We start from the raw sequence: 16,609 nt of genomic DNA on the forward strand, positions 1-16,609 counted from the left end.
GGTCTTACCATAATGTCTCCCAAGTTTCTAGAAAATTTTTAAAGAAATTTTGAAGGGGGGGGGTCACCTACTGCACAGAAATATGTCAGGCGTGTTATGAATTAGCAGCAAACAGAAAAGCTTAATTCCTGTCTAGAAAGAGAACAGAATGAAGCCAAAGTTCACAGCATAGGCTAAATAGTATTAAATTAGCTGAATCAGAAAAGAAATAAAGAAAAACTTGAATCTTCTCTGGTTGAACAAAAAAGGAAAAGCTTAAGGATGGGAAATGAAATGTTGAGGAAGATGGTATTGAATAAGTATCAGAATTTTGAAATCATATGTGGAAATGTCAAGACTTGGCAAAAGTATTTGAAATTATTAAAAATTTGTAGGTTGATCAGCATAAAGAAAACAGTGTCATCCTTAGAGGATTGAAAATCTACAAACCTATGTGCAAGACTGACCATGAGAAGCAGAGGAAGGACAGAGAGAGAAGCTTATAGAAAGAGAGCTAATACCTCTTAAAGAGCTGAATTTATCAAAACAAACTAACCTGCATGTTACGAGCCGCTGTGGTGATGAAAGCACCGTTAGCAGGCTTAGGCTGCATGTTACGAGGTTAGCAGATGCTTTATTACAGTGTAAATCTTAGAATCTTATTAAGAAATATGCACTAAGGTGTGTGGTCAACAGGCCTTAGTAGTGTTATTTGAAGAAATTGGTTGAGTTTGGGTCATAGCTACGAGCCATACGTAGCCAGACGAATGAATGAGTGTGTGTAAGGAAGAGGCTTTTATTTTGTAGAGTCCCTTTAGTCTTATTTTGAAAGTCTATCATGAATGTGTGTCAAGGGAAGGGTCATGCCCAGCAGTGATATAGAATCCATTTCTAAATATGAAATCACTGGTTTTCCATGTTATTGGGTGAATAGATGCTGTATTAGAGCGTAAATGGGAGACTTTTATTGTGAAATTCGCTCCGGGGTATGTTTTGAAAAGGTCCCTAATCTAATAGAAACAAGCTGGTAGAGTTTGGGTCATAATGCTGAGCCATTTGCATCAATTAATATGCGAGTATAATATAGAGGCTTTGATTGTGTAGGGTCAGTGGAGTCTTACTTTGAAAGTCTAGCAGGGTTGTGTGTTGAGAAAAGGGTCAGACCCAGCAGTGATACTTGATGACTTTCCAATCGTTAAATCACTTTTTTCCCCTGTTATTAGGGCAGTAGATGAAGTGGCAATGGGAGGCTTTTATTTTGAAATTTGCTGTGGGGTGTGTTTTGAAAAACTCCTAGAGTCTCATTTTTAAAAAAGTGGTTGAGTTTGGGTCATAATGTTGAGCCATATGCTGGGGAAAAAAATATGAGTTTATTGTAGGAGCTTTTATTTTGAAGGGTCCCCGGAGTCTTATTTTGAAAGTCTATCAGGGTTGCGTGTGAAGGGAAGGGTCATGGCCAGTAGTTATATTGTATCCATTTCCAAATGTTAAATCAGTGCTGTCTCCCTCCATTAGATTAAAATGTGCTGTTTAAAGTGTCAGAGGTAAAATCCCTTTGAAGCTTGGTTACCTTGACAACGCTTAACGAACCTGTCAGTGACAGAGAGAAATGCGCTTCACTTTCGTTTCTTTCCTCTCAGGCTTTTTGAGTGGAAAAATCAGCTCCGAACAAACGAGTGCTGAAGACAAACCGTAAATGGTATCTTAAAAATTCTTTCAGTCTAAGTGACAGCTATCCTTTGTCTCCATCTGGGGTAACTTTCATGGCTGTAGCTCATTCACAACCTTAATGGGAAGGAGAAATAAAAAGGTTTGTAGCACCTGCTGGTCCCATTAAATAACATGGAGTTCCATGGTAGAGCTGAGCTGTCAAAAGCAAAACTTCCCCTCCGTACAAACGAGCAGTGAGCCAAAACCGTAAAAGGTATTCAAAAATTTGTTTCACCGTTGGCGTCAGCCATCCTTCTGGTTCGACTGTGCCAACTTTCATATTTCTACTAAAAACTATTTGACCATGGTGACGATGTAAAAATGTTTTTTTTCTGAGTATGAGGATTTTTCGCAGAATCAATGTTTTCCTATGCCCGAACAAGTCAGCTAAACAGCTAAACCATAAATGATATTGAAAAAATTCCTTCAATGTGAGTGCTAGAAGGGTCTGAAGATGTTCTATACCAAGTTTCATGTTAGTACATCAAATGGTTAAGAAATAGGAGCGATATGAAAATATGTATCGTTTTGGATTTTGTCTGTGATTTTTGGAAAGTCTCTCATTGGATTTCTATTGGGGAAGTCTGGACTTCTTCGTGGTCTGACGCGGCTCAGGGATTACGTCACACGGAGCGTTGTGCGCAGTGAAATCAGGACATTTCCTCACTTTCTAAAAAAAAAAACGGGACGCCCGGGACAGGACGTGAAATACGGATATGTCCCGGGAAATACGGACGTTTGGTCACCCTATTTAAGGAAACTTTTTATTTGTCAAAGTTGTTGATGTCTTATTTTTTATAGCTGCAATGTTGAAAATGTTCATGTTTGTTAAAACAAATATGCGCTTATACTCATTAATATCTCAACTGGTAACTTTGGTAGGAATTTATCAGGGTGGGGCAGTGTGCTTGTCTGTATTTATGTATGGAAGGAGGGGCATATGCACTAGGGGGCCAGTGCCCCAGTAAAGCTCTGTGCCTAGCAACGCCCCTGTCCATTACTTTCAACAGGGTTTCCAAAAAAAACCAAAAGGTTTCACGTACAGTTAGTGAAAATAGAGATGAAAAAACTAATTAAAAATGCTTAAATAATTAGGTGTTTGATGTGAAAAACTGGAAGGGAACAAGAAGGAAAAAAAATCATCTGGCAGCAAACATAAATATTTGGAAAATATTTTTTCTTCAAAGAAAGCTTAAGTAGAAATTCATACTAAACTCTTCCAGTTGCCTTCTGATGCTCTGCTGCTGCAATCCTTTAAGCTCTGTGCACGTCTCTGCCATGGCCATCAGTTGTTCTGTCAATAGCATATCCACTCCATCAAGCTGGCACCTTCCACCTCATCCCCACTATAATCTTAATTTTCATCAGACCCTCTTCTTCCTTTTCCAAAATCTGAGTGAGGGGACGGCATATATATCCTGATTCATAGGCTCAGTCATAACATAATTCACTATGCCTACATCTTCCACAGCCACAAAGGCTATATTTCTCATAATAGTCTCTAATTGTTATACCGTCGCCAGAAGGCGTTCATTGCTGTGGACGCAATACAGAAGTATCCAATAAGAGTGAGAAGAGGTGTGTGTCAGGGCTGTAACCTCTCACCTGTGCTTTTCCACACATATACCGACGAAATGATGAGGAGGGCGAACCTGGATGGAGGGGTGATAGTATATGGAGACAGACAAATGAACAAAGTAATTTATGTGGTTGACACTGTGTTGATTGCTGAAAGCACCTAGAACCTCGAGTCGATGGTCAAATCACTGCGGAAGGTAGGGAGTGGTCAATCGAGATCAAGAAAGACAAGACCAAGGTCATGGTAGTCACGAGCAAAGCAGCCAAAGCCGTGAACATTCGGATTGAAGGAGTTCAAATTCAACGAGTCGAAAAGTTCATTTCAATTCAGTTTATTTCTATAGCTCCAATTCACAGCACATGTCATCTCAAGGCACTTTACAGTTCAACCAGATCATACAGTCAAATTGATTCAAAGTATTCTATCTAAGGAAAACCAGTTGATTGCATCAACCCATTGACTGGAATGCAATCCCTAACACGAAGCATGCTTGTAGCAACAGTGGAAAGGCCGATTGGGGTTCAAGGAGACAGAAGCAGAGATACAAAAAGCAGCTGTAAAAGGCGGCCCCGTCCAGGAAACACACAGCCAGGCAGACAAGCTCCGAGCCAGCTCCCATGTCAGAGGATTAAGAGGGCACATCCAGCCAGTCACAGTCAGAGAAACAGGACTACACTGGAAAACAGGCCGACTTCAACATCTATAAACAAAGGTGTTGATGGCAGCAGCACAGCTGATGTTTCTTTCCAGGATGGCGTCACAGCCAAACAGGAACAGATGAGGCAGAGCCACTATGAGAAAAAGCAGAGAGAGCAGAACGTTAGAGCTTGAACTAATAGATTCTGCAGAGTGGGAGAATAGAGAGAGAATGAAGCAGAATGATCAAATGGGGGTCCCTATGTCCTCCAGTCTAAGCCTATAGCAGCATAACTATAGAGATAGCTCAGGGCAACCTGAGCCACTCTAACTATAAGCTTTATCAAAAAGGAAAGTTTTAGGCCTATCCTTAAAAGAGGACAGCATGTCTGCCTCAGGGACCAAAACTGGTAGTTGGTTCCACAGGAGAGGAGCCTGATAACTAAAAGATCTGCCTCCCATTCTACTTTTAGAAATTCTAGGAACCACTAGTAAACCTGCAGATTGAGAGCAAAGTACTCTGTTAGGAACATACGGTACAATCAGATCTCTGATATCAGATGGAGCTTGGCCATTTAAGGCTTTATATGTGAGAAGGAGGATTTTAAATTCTATTCTGGATTTAACAGGAAGTCAATAAAAAGAAGCCAGGATAGGAGAGATATGATCTCTCTTTTTAATGTTCATCAGAACTCTGGCTGCAGCATTTTGGACCAGCTGAAGGCTTTTAACTACAGCTTGTGGACTTCCTGATAGTAAAGAATTACAATAGTCCAGCCTTGAAGTAACAACTGCATGGACTAGTTTCTCAGCATCACCCCTGGACAGGAGATTTCAAATTTTTGCAATATTCCTCAGATGAAAGAAGGAAATTCTAGAAACCTCTTTGATATGGGATTTAAATGACGGGTCCTGATCGAAAATAACACCAAGATTTTTTACTTTATTATCGGAAATCAGTTAATCCCATCCAAATGAAGTGGCTGACTAATCAGTTATTTTTTAAAGACTCTGGTCCAAAGACTATAACTATTTTTTTTTTATCTCTATTCAGAAGGAGAAAGTTAAGAGTCATCCAGGTTTTTATGTCTTCGAGACATGCCTGTAATTTATGTAATGGGTTAGCTTCATCTGGATTTATAGACAGAAATAGCTGAGTATCATCAGCATTACTGTGGAAGTTATACCCATGATGTCTAATAACTCTACCGATTGGGAGCATATAAATAGTAAAGAGAATTGGTCCTAGCACTGATCCCTGAGGTACTCCACAGGTAACCTTTGAGCATGTTGAAGATCTATCATTAACACGAAAACACTGAAACCAATCAGATAGATAAGATTCAAACCAGTTCAGTGCTGTTCCTTTGTTTCCAACAAAACATCCACGTTTTTTCTAAAATAATATATGATCAACTGTATCAAATGCAGCACTGAGATCCAACAGGACGAGCACAGATACAAGTCCATTATCTGAGGCCATGAGAATATCATTAGTGACTTTCACCAGAGCTCTAAAGCCAGACTGAAACTCTTCAAAAAGTTAATTATGGTGTAAGTGATCGCACACTTGTTTGGCAACTACTTTCTCAAGAATTTTAGATGCGAAAGGAAGATTGGATATAGGTCTATAATTGACCAAGTCATCTGGGTCAAGAGACAATTTCTTAAGCAGAGGTTTAATTACAGCAACCTTAAAAGCCTTTGGTCCATATACCTGTAACAGAGATTAATCACATCTAAAATGGAGGAGGAGATCAAAGGGAATACCTCCTTAAATAACCTGGTTGGAACTGGATCTAACATAAAAGTTGATTGATCTTTTAATAAGATCAATCTTATTTATAAAGAATCCCATAAAATAATTGCTGCTAAGAGCAGGTGGAATGGACGGTTCAACAGAGCTATGGCTCTGTGTGAGTTTGGCAACGGTATTAAAAAGATATCTAGGATTATTCTTGTTCCCCCATTAAAGAGAAACATGCTGCTCTTGCTTTACAAAGGGTCTTCTTGTACAGCAGTAAACTATTTTTCCAGACTAAGTCGGATTTCTGTAGGCCTGTGGAGTGATATTTTCTCTCCAGTTTCTTAGCATTTTGCTTCAAAGTGCGCAGCTCTGCATAAAACCGAGGAACCAGCTGTTGGGAGCTGGAGAAGTTCCACCTTTCTCCAGCAGAGTCCGCCGTGGATCCTTCTGAGTGAGCCTCCTGCACAGCTGCAGCGCATCAGATCATCAGAGGATCCACCATATAAGCTGTCTTCAGACCTTGCCTCAACACCGCAGTGTTGATCCAGTTGGTCAGCGCCTAAGCCTAGACTCTCAGTGTATCTTTGTGACTTTGAATCCAGCCAGGATTCTAACCGTTGTCTCTATCTTCCAGGAAACCAGTGTCTCCTCTGTGAAGCTCTGGAAGAGCTAACCTGCCGAGCCGACCCTCAGAGCCAAACCCGAAGAACCATAGTGAACTTCCATGCAGCTCAGGACTAAGAGCTGGAAAACCCAAAGCCAAGGTCTGTTCATTACTAGACGTGAGACGCTGAAGCAGCAAGCGGACTCTGCTGATCAACTCCTCTCCAGATCCAACAGTGACTCTCCCAAAGCTAACCGCAAGAACCCTCAAGGTACAATCAGTTATAATCAAGAAATCAAGCTCCAACGTACAACGCTAACTGAACTGTCTCTCACGCAGACTCCGGTGAACCAGTGTCCAGGCCCGAGCCAGAACCAGTATATTCAGTGTGCTTGTGTTCAAATAAACTTGTTGAACTTTTATTCCTGTGTCCGTCAGTGGTGTTCTGCATAATTGGGTCACTCTTAGAGTACCCATCATGACACCAGCTTTCTATTTTTAACGGTTTTCATTTTCAAAGGGGCTGCATTGTTTTCGCAGGTTGAAATTGTATGCTAAATATAGGATGTTTGCAGCCTCAGAACCATCATACTGGGACTAGTAAACATAAAAGGAATTGAGATAATATATATATATGTACTATATAATACAAAAAACTTGACTGGAATAGCAGCACTGATGATTTTTTCGAGAAGACTCTACCTACTGAGGATGCTGAGAAGTTTTGGCGTGCAGGCAAGCTATTGAAGACTATCATGACTTCAGCCACCGTCTATACTGAGGCTGAGAGGAAGAAGCTGGATAAACTCATTAGGAAGACCAGTTCTGTCCTTGGATGCCCCATTATTGCAGAGCAGGTGGTGGGAAGCAGAAGGACTCAAAGGAGAAGAACATCCGTGTTGCACAATGTGTCACACCCAATGCAGATGTTGTAGTGCTGGAGAGCTTTTTCAGCGACAAACAGCTGCATCTCATGCCCAAACGAACACTTCTGCAGATCCCTTCTCCCAGATGCTATTAGACTTTATAATCCAACTGCTCCTGACTAAAAGACAAAATGTTTCCCAACATGCTTGTGGTTCTTGTTCTAGAATAACTCTCCAATGTTAATGTTCATTTGCAGACTTTTTGTCTTTCTACTTTTTTTCTGTTAAAAGAATGCTGTCTCTCTTCTATTTATTTATAAATATTTGTCTGAAATGTGTTTTTCCACTCTAAATTCTTTGTATTGTAGTTTTCAGATTAACTTTATGATTACGGACTATTGCATTCGTCTATGGTCCTTAGCCTACGTGTTTCTGTTATCGTCATGCCTGAATTTCCCTTTTGTAGGAAAATAAAGTGTTTCTATTGTAAACAAAATTGTTTTTCATCCTTTCTTCACATTTTTTTAATATTCAATCTAAAAGCAACATTTGTTTTGTGTTGTGTTTTTCCAGTATAACACTGGAAATCGATTAATTCTGATTAATTGAAAATCCAATGTAGATGAAGCCCTGGTGCAATACCCCTTAAAGGTGCAATAAAGGAAATAACCTTTGGTCTTTAGATCTTCTATACCAATAAAAAAAAAAGTAACTGCTTTCGACATTGACCAAACACTATGTTTAATTGTCCTAACCACACTTCAGCTATAAAAAGTGGGAACTGTGGCGTTTGATTATCTTGAAGAAGAGGCGGCGTAAATGAGAAGGACCTTCGCTTCACACAGACAGTCAACAGGGGAAATAAGTGTGGTTTTATCTAAATAAAATGGAAACAATTATATTTGGAAAATATTGCCAAGAAAGAAGAGGTTGAAGAAAAAAAGAATTTGTTCAAGTATAGAACCTTGAGGTGAGGTCACCTAAGGCATGGCCTCTAGAAAGGAGGCAATGGATACGAGGGCCCCTGTTGCCCCCTTCTGTTATGGCTCCTTTTCTGAAAAAAATATACATTTCAAACATTTTAATGTAAGTGTGCCAATAGTTCTTGAAGTTGGTGTAATAATAATTTCATGTAATGTTCAGATCAATTAAATTATTTTTGTTTAACATTAAACAAAAAACAATTGATTATTTCATCAATATACATCTTACTATTTATTACTTTAAGAGCAAAAATACTGATTTCATTTGCAGATCATCTAAATTTACCTGTTGAAATTACACTGGTTTAATAAATATCTAACTCTTTTAAATAAGTGTTTACAGTATAACACAAAATCAATATCTTATGATATGTGCTAACAGAACAGACCAAAAGTGATTTGTCAATGAAACCATTTAAATATTTTGCCTTTATGATTTACTTTAAAAGTGTTTTAGAAGTCACAGCCAGCTTTAAACCTCAGCCATATAGCACCACAGTTTTCATTTGTTATATGAGTGTCCTAGATTTTATATCTTACTATTATTATTTGATAATGTATTTTTTATTATTTTGTTCTTTACTTTAATGAAAAAACTCTGACCACAATCTGATAAATTTCATCCAGATCCACCCCTGACCAGAAGAAAGATGAAAAAGATGAATGGGGTGAAAATAAACTGAGTTAAAGTGAAATTTTGTTCATATAGATTGTTTAGAGAGAGGTGGGCATGGACTGGAGATTTATCAGTTTTTTAGTTTTTTTTTTGTGACTGCACAAAGACTGTTGAGTTTTTTTCAGACTACCTTGTCTGAAAAAAAGTTTACTGCTGTCTAAGATGACCCTTAAAGCATGAGCAGAATATTTCTCCAAATAATTAAGGAGAATCTGAATATTCAAAGATTTCTTTTTTAATACAGTTGCAAAACTCATCCAGAGCCATAGCTCTGTTGAACCATTGGGTTGTTTTCATCCAGTTGAACTTTTAGAGTTAGCAAAAGTGTTATCTTCATCTTAGCCTTTAACTTGTATGTTATATCCAGGTCCAACCATGTTAGTTAAGGAGGTATTGCCTTTGATCTCCTCCTCCATTTTAAATGTGATTTTAGGGTGGCTGTAATCAAATCTTTATTTAAGAAGTAGTCTCTTGTCCCAGATAACTTAGTCAATTGTGAACCCATATCCAATCTTCCCTTCTTGTCAAAAGTTGTTGAGAAAGTAGTTGTCAAACAAGTGTCTGACAGCTTACAACATAATGAGTTTTATGAAGAGTTTCAATCTGGTTTTAGCGACCATAGTTACGGAACAGCTCTGGTGAAAGTCACTTTTTCTCAAGGACTCAGATATTGGACTTGTATCTACTTATCCTGTTGGACCTTAGTGCTGCTTTTGACACAGCTGGTCATTATATTACAAACTGTAGTTAAAAGCCTACAGCTGATCCAAAATGCTGCAGCAAGAGTTTTTATGATAATTAAAAGAGAGATATCTCTCCTATCCTGGCTTATCTTCATTGGTTTCCTATTAAATCCAGAATAGAATTTAAAATCCTCATTCTCACATATAAAGCCTTAAATGGCCAAGCTCCACCTTATACCGGTATCAGAGATCTGATTGTTCCTTATGTTCCTAACAGAGCACTTTGCTCTCAATCTGCAGGTTTACTAGTGGTTCCTAGAATTTGTAAAGTATGATTGGGAGGCAGCTCTTTTAGTTATCAGGCTCCTCTCCTGTGGAACCAACTACCAGTTTTAGTCTGTGAGGCAGACACCCTGTCTACTTTTAAGGCTAGGCTTAAAACTTTCCTTTTTGATAAAGCTTATAGTTGGATTGGCTCAGGTTATCCTGAGCTATCTCTATAGTTATGCTGCTTAAAAATTTCCTTTTTGATAAAGCTTATATTTAGAGTGTATCTATATTTAGATGGATGGATGGATGGATGGATGGATGGATGGATGGATGGATGGATGGATGGATGGAAAAACTGACCAATAAATGGATGGATGGATGGATGGATGGATGGATGGATGGATAGATCAATGATGGATGGATTGATGGATGTGAACTCATCAACTAAAGTCTCCTGCTTATAACAGTTGTAAAAAAAATAGTTTGTTGCAGGTACATATTTAGTTTTTGATCAGGGACAGTGCTTATTATCCAAGAGGGTATAAAATGTTCAGAAAGCCAAAAGCAAGAACATATGTAAAACAACATGTATTTATTTTGTTGGGGTTGATGTATGGACCAAATTAGATCATGAGCTAAAAGATTGTACAACAGTAACAAGGTTTAAAAGCATGTTTAAGAATAATACGATAAAAAATTATGAAACATGTGAATGCAATTAAGAGCAGTAAGATATTGGGTACGTTACCTTTCTTTTTCTTTCTTTATTCCTTTTTTTTTCTTTTTTCATTATTGTACAATAATAATGTTTCCTAAAATCATACATTGGTATGTTTTATGAACGGTACCCATCTTTTTCTTTCTAGTCTAATGTAAATTCTCTTTGGAGGGTGGGCATTATAAGCTTCTTGCTTCTGCCAATACACCTGTTTTCAGACTGTTTTAATTTATGTTATATGGACACATACTGTCTTTATTATAAACTTGTATGTCCTAAATAAATAAATAAATAAATAAATAAATACAGTGTAAAACTGAAATCTTTTTTTTCATAGGTTATGGTTTGAAACTGAACAGCTCCCCTCAACAGATATTGGCATCAATGCCATAAAAGCGAATGTCACCAACACAGTTACAAAAAGTAGTAGTGAATGTGCTGATTGACTTCAAAAACCATTCAGTGAACATTTCTCAACTGATATATAAAGCTCTTCTGTACTGTAAAGCCATTTGAATTACCCTCTGTATAAATGGTGCCCAGTAAAATCTTGCCTTGTCATTTTAGTGCTTTCCATGAGAGACAGAAAACTTAATCTTGATCTCATCTAACCAAAGCATTGTCTGTACTCCTATCTGTGTTTCTTGCAAGCAGCAAACAATAATTGTCGTAGCTTTTTTGAAGCTGCACTTCCATAAAAGTCAGACTTTTGCTTGAAAACACAGCTGTCTCTTTCTAACCTGAGGGTCTCACATTGGACTTCATAATTAAGTAACCTTCAGATTTTCTTTGGACTTCTAGAGGAACTATGTCTCGTTCTCCTTCCACTTTAAAATTACACACACCACTCTTTAGGTTTGTAACTGTGGGTTTGTAAACCTGATAAACAGCAGTATGACAAAAAAGGAAGAGTATCAATAACTACTTAATTTAGTTGTGCCTAAATAATAAATTGATCGATTGCTTTATTGATTGATTATGTTTCTTTGGTAATTATATGTTTAATTATTTCAATACAGAAAATGATGTGCCAGGAAGCTATGAGCCATTGCAGCAATACCACCACCATAGGAGATTTTTAATTGAAAGGCTAAATAGTAACCTGAAGGTACAGCAGCTGGGATAATTTTAGAAGCTCTTCTAGGTTAAACATGTCTTCCTGTTCCCAGCTGTAGAGAGAACATTACGTGTCATTTCAAGGAGTCCCTAAATTCTAACAGCAAATTTTCTTGGTCTATGTAGCTCTACTATGAATTTCTCCAGTAAGTCAATCCTGATCCTGAAAGTGACCCATTGTAACTTGCTGGGTGACCTCAGGGAGGATCAGACTCTGCTCCAGCTTGTGTCCAGATGGCACTTTCACAAATCTAATTTCATTGACAAAAGGTGTTTCCTCAAGCAGGCTAAGGCTGGGACAGGCCGTTCCAGGATGGGGTGTTGGGTACTCACCAATCAATTAACTGAATCTATTTGTGTCACTGGTCTTGTCTGGAGCCAGTGGCATGGTATTCTTGTTTAGCAGAACTATCAAATATAGATTTTGAAGCAGTGCAGTGGACAAAGACGAGTTTTGGTACTTTGTGTATTTTCAGACTAGAATTACTAGACATTTAAATCCATTCTGCCCCAAAACTGACCCTAAAATCCTCTTTACATCCACAGTAGTGGACCTCCCATGGTGATGTGGATGTGTTCCTTGCTGATGAGAATGCAGGCCACATGCTGGTTAAAACCCAGACTGTCATCAAGGGGGCATCGACCTACTGTCGGATGCTCCACATGGATATATAACTCATTACAAGCCCCTTTTTGATTTATATCTTAATCTAATGTCCAACTCCAATAAAAGCACTCCTTTTTTTTCTAACTAAGTCGATCTGATTAGTCAAATTCTTTATCAGTGGAGCCTTGTTTCCTGCTGCAAATGCAAGCACATATGCAGTCAATCAGGGTGCCACTGCAGAGGGAGTCATCTGATGCAGCATGTGAGGCCGACACGACAAACTCTCTAAGTGTGTGTGGACATTCCTGAAGCGAGGTTGCTCCCAAAGTAGCTGTCACTCTGAGTCGTATGTTTGTTTTGGGATAATAGCTGAGGGGAGGACAGTCTAAAACTGTAACTTAGTCCAAGAGGAGGAAAAAAAATCCCTTTAGGGTTCATAAACGTTAATATAATTTCACTTCCCTCTGAATTCTTAGGCATAATACTTTTGACAATAGACCAAGTTAAAAAAGTTGAAGCAAATCATTTTTTGTCGTACAAAAATATTGGTAGAAAAACTATGGATATTTGTTTTCTTCATAAATTATTTAACATTATGTTAATATTAAGTGAAATTTAGGCCAATTGTTTAAAGAAAATTTAAAGAAAATCCCAATATCTTCAGCATGCATATGGATGTACTTGCATATTTATTTTTTTTACTTTCAGGTAAGATGCAAAGAACTGTCAGGATCAAGCTTTATCTCCAGGAATAATGGAGATACACTATATTGCCAAAAGTATTTGCTCACCCATCCAAATTATTGGAATCAGGTGTTCCAATCACTTCCATGGCCACAGGTGTATAAATTCAAGCACCTAGGCATGCAGACTGTTTTTACAAACATTTGTGAAAGAATGGGTCGCTCTCAGGAGCTCAGTGAATTCCAGCGTGGAACTGTGATAGGATGCCACCTGTGCAACAAATCCAGTCGTGAAATTTCCTCGCTCCTAAATATTCCACAGTCAACTGTCAGCTGTATTATAAGAAAATGGAAGTGTTTGGGAACGACAGCAACTCAGCCACGAAGTGGTAGGCCACGTAAACTGACGGAGCGGGGTCAGCGGATGCTGACGCGCATAGTGCGAAGAGGTCGCCAACTTTCTGCAGAGTCAATCACTACAGACCTCCAAACTTCATGTGGCCTTCAGATTAGCTCAAGAACAGTGCGCAGAGAGCTTCATGGAATGGGTTTCCATGGTCGAGCAGCTGCATCCAAGCCATACATCACCAAGTGCAATGCAAAGCGTCGGATGCGGTGGTGTAAAGCACGCCGCCACTGGACTCTAGAGCAGTGGAGACGCGTTCTCTGGAGTGACGAATCGCGCTTCTCCATCTGGCAATCTGATGGACGGGTCTGGGTTTGGCGGTTGCCAGGAGAACGGTACTTGTCTGACTGCATTGTGCCAAGTGTAAAGTTTGTTGGAGGGGGGATTATGGTGTGGGGTTGTTTTTCAGGAGCTGGGCTTGGCCCCTTAGTTCCAGTGAAAGGAACTCTGAATGCTTCAGCATCCCAAGACATTTTGGACAATTCCATGCTCCCAACTTTGTGGGAACAGTTTGGAGCTGGCCCCTTCCTCTTCCAACATGACTGTGCACCAGTGCACAAAGCAAGGTCCATAAAGACATGGATGACAGAGTCTGGTGTGGATGAACTTGACTGGCCTGCACAGAGTCCTGACCTCAACCCGATAGAACACCTTTGGGATGAATTAGAGCGGAGACTGAGAGCCAGGCCTTCTCGTCCAACATCAGTGTGCAACCTCACAAATGCGCTTCTGGAAGAATGGTCAAAAATTCCCATAAACACACTCCTAAACCTTGTGGACAGCCTTCCCAGAAGAGTTGAAGCTGTTCTAGCTGCAAAGGGTGGACCGACGTCATATTGAACCCTATGGATTAGGAACGGGATGTCACTTAAGCTCATATGTGAGTCAAGGCAGGTGAGCAAATACTTTTGGCAATATAGTGTATATTAAACTGTTGCTTTAGTGTGTTGTATAAGGATTTGACCTTTTCTAAGCATTACAACATCATTGCAGATGAAGTGATGGCATATGTTGAGCTAGCTGCTGTCTGCACTAAAGCACAACAAAAAGATCCTCTTTCATATGCTTGTTTAAAATCTGATAATATTCTTGCTTTTTTATTGGATTTCCTAATATCCATATTTTTTGGGGAGAGATCAGATATTGCAAACAAGAATATCCATCTATTCTAGGTTTCTTTTAATTAAAGTAAAACGGGTTCCTCCTAATATTTGATCAGTTGCGCAGTAACTTAATATGAAATTTTTGTAAGTTTAGGCCTTAAAATAAAATCAAATGTTGGACATTTTGTGGTATCAGTCGAACTGAAGATACCTCCACCAGGTTGCTTGACCACTACCTGGCTGACTGAGAATCCTGACAGATAAGAGATATGTAAAATGAAAGGTCAAATAGAATGGAGTGCATCTATAGCAGTTTTATCGTGTGTGATGGTAGATGATTCTTTCTTTTCTCTACGTGGCTGGTCTAAATCAAGCAAAAAATGTAATAAAAATCGAGATAATTTTACCGTATGCTATGAGCAGAACTGGGTAAAAACCACCTAAGGGCAATGTCAATGGCGTAACGACACAACAATAGGCCCGTAAGCAACATTATCTGCGTGGGTCCCATATGAAGTTTTGGGTTGGCTGCTATCTTAGTGAATTATTTTATGCTATGAACAACAAAATGCTGGACATTTTTACACTTGTGATGTATTTAATTTTGTACATACATACTATTAAATTAGAAACTATAAGTATGTGTTTTCTATTTAAACTTTAAGCTGAATTATGAAAAGTGGTCCCTATGTCCTCCAGCAGCCTGAGCCTCATCATTCTGCTTCATTCTCTCTCTGTTCTCCTATTCTGCAGAATCTGTTAGTTCAATCTCTAACCTTCTGCTCTCTCTGCTTTTCCTCAGAGTAGCTTTGCCTCGTCTGTTCCTGTTTGGCTGTGACGTCATCCTGGAGAGGGGCGTCAGCTGTGCTGCTTCCATCAACACCCTTGTTTATAGATGTTGGAGATCGGCCTGTTTTCCAATGTGGTCTTGTTTCTCTGACCGTGACTGAGTGGATGTGCTCTCTTCGTCCTCTGGCATGGAAGCTGGCTCGGAGCTCTTCTGCCTGGCTGTGTGTTTCCTGGATGGGGCCGCCTTTTACAGCTGCTTTTTGTGTCTCTGCTTCTGTCTCCTTGAACCCCAGTCGGCCTCGGCAGATGGCCGCTCACACTGAGCCTGGTTCTGCTGGAGGTTTCTTCCTGTTAAAAGGGAGTTTTTCCTCTCCACTACCGCTACAAGCATGCTTAGTGTGAGGGATTGTATTTGAGTCAATGAGTCGATGCAATCAACTGGTTTTCCTTAGATAGAAAACTTTGTATCAATTTGACTGTATGATCTGGTTGAACTGTAAAGTGCCTTGAGATGACATGTGTTGTGAATTTGGCGCTATATAAATAAACTGAATTGAATTGAGTCGATAGCAGCAAAACTATAGCTTATGACAAGGGTCGGCAATTCCAGTTCCTGGGTGCCGGTATCCTTCAACTTTTAGATGTGGCTTTGGTTCAACACACCTGAATCAAGTAATTAGTTGATTGAGAGGACTTGTGAGAAACTGACTGCATACTGAGGAGGTAACTCAGCCATTTGCTTCAGGTGTGTTTGATAAAGGATGGATGTAAAACTTTCAGGATACCGGCCCTCAGGAACTGGAATTGCCCACCCCTGGCTTAGGATGATGTGAGTCACTAGACTTCTAGTGTTTTGCATGTTGTGCAAGCCTTAACCTCTTGCACACTACTGCAGCTTTTGATACATGTTTTAAACAGGGAATTTCTTCTTGCCATTCTTTCCATGTATTTTTAAAATTTGATTTAATTCAATTCAGTTTATTTATATAGCGCCAATTCACAACACATGTCATCTCAAGGCACTATACAGTTCATCAGTCAAGTTGAGTCAAAGTTTTCTATCTAAGGAAAACCAGTTGATTGCATCGACCCATGGAATCAAAGGCAATTTCTTACACTAAGCATGTTTGTAGCGACTGTGGAGAGGAAAAAGTTTTTTTTCAAAATGTTAACAGGAAGAGACCTCCAGCAGAAGCATGCTCAGTGTGAATGGCCATCTGCTCAAGGAGTTCAAGGAGACAGAAGAAGAGATACAAAAAGCAACTGTAAACAGTCCAAGAAACACAGAGCCAGACCGTCGAGCTCCAAACCAGCTCCCATGTCAGAGGATGAAGAGAGCACATCCAGCCAGTCACAGTCAGAGAAACAGGACTACACTGAAAAACAGGATGTTCTCGAACACCTATACACAAAGGTGTTGAAGCAGCACCACAGCAGACATATTTCTCCATTTA

This window comes from Cyprinodon tularosa, unplaced genomic scaffold, assembly GCF_016077235.1.
Source record: "Cyprinodon tularosa strain WSP-4 unplaced genomic scaffold, ASM1607723v1 ctg166, whole genome shotgun sequence".
Taxonomy (NCBI): domain Eukaryota; kingdom Metazoa; phylum Chordata; class Actinopteri; order Cyprinodontiformes; family Cyprinodontidae; genus Cyprinodon; species Cyprinodon tularosa.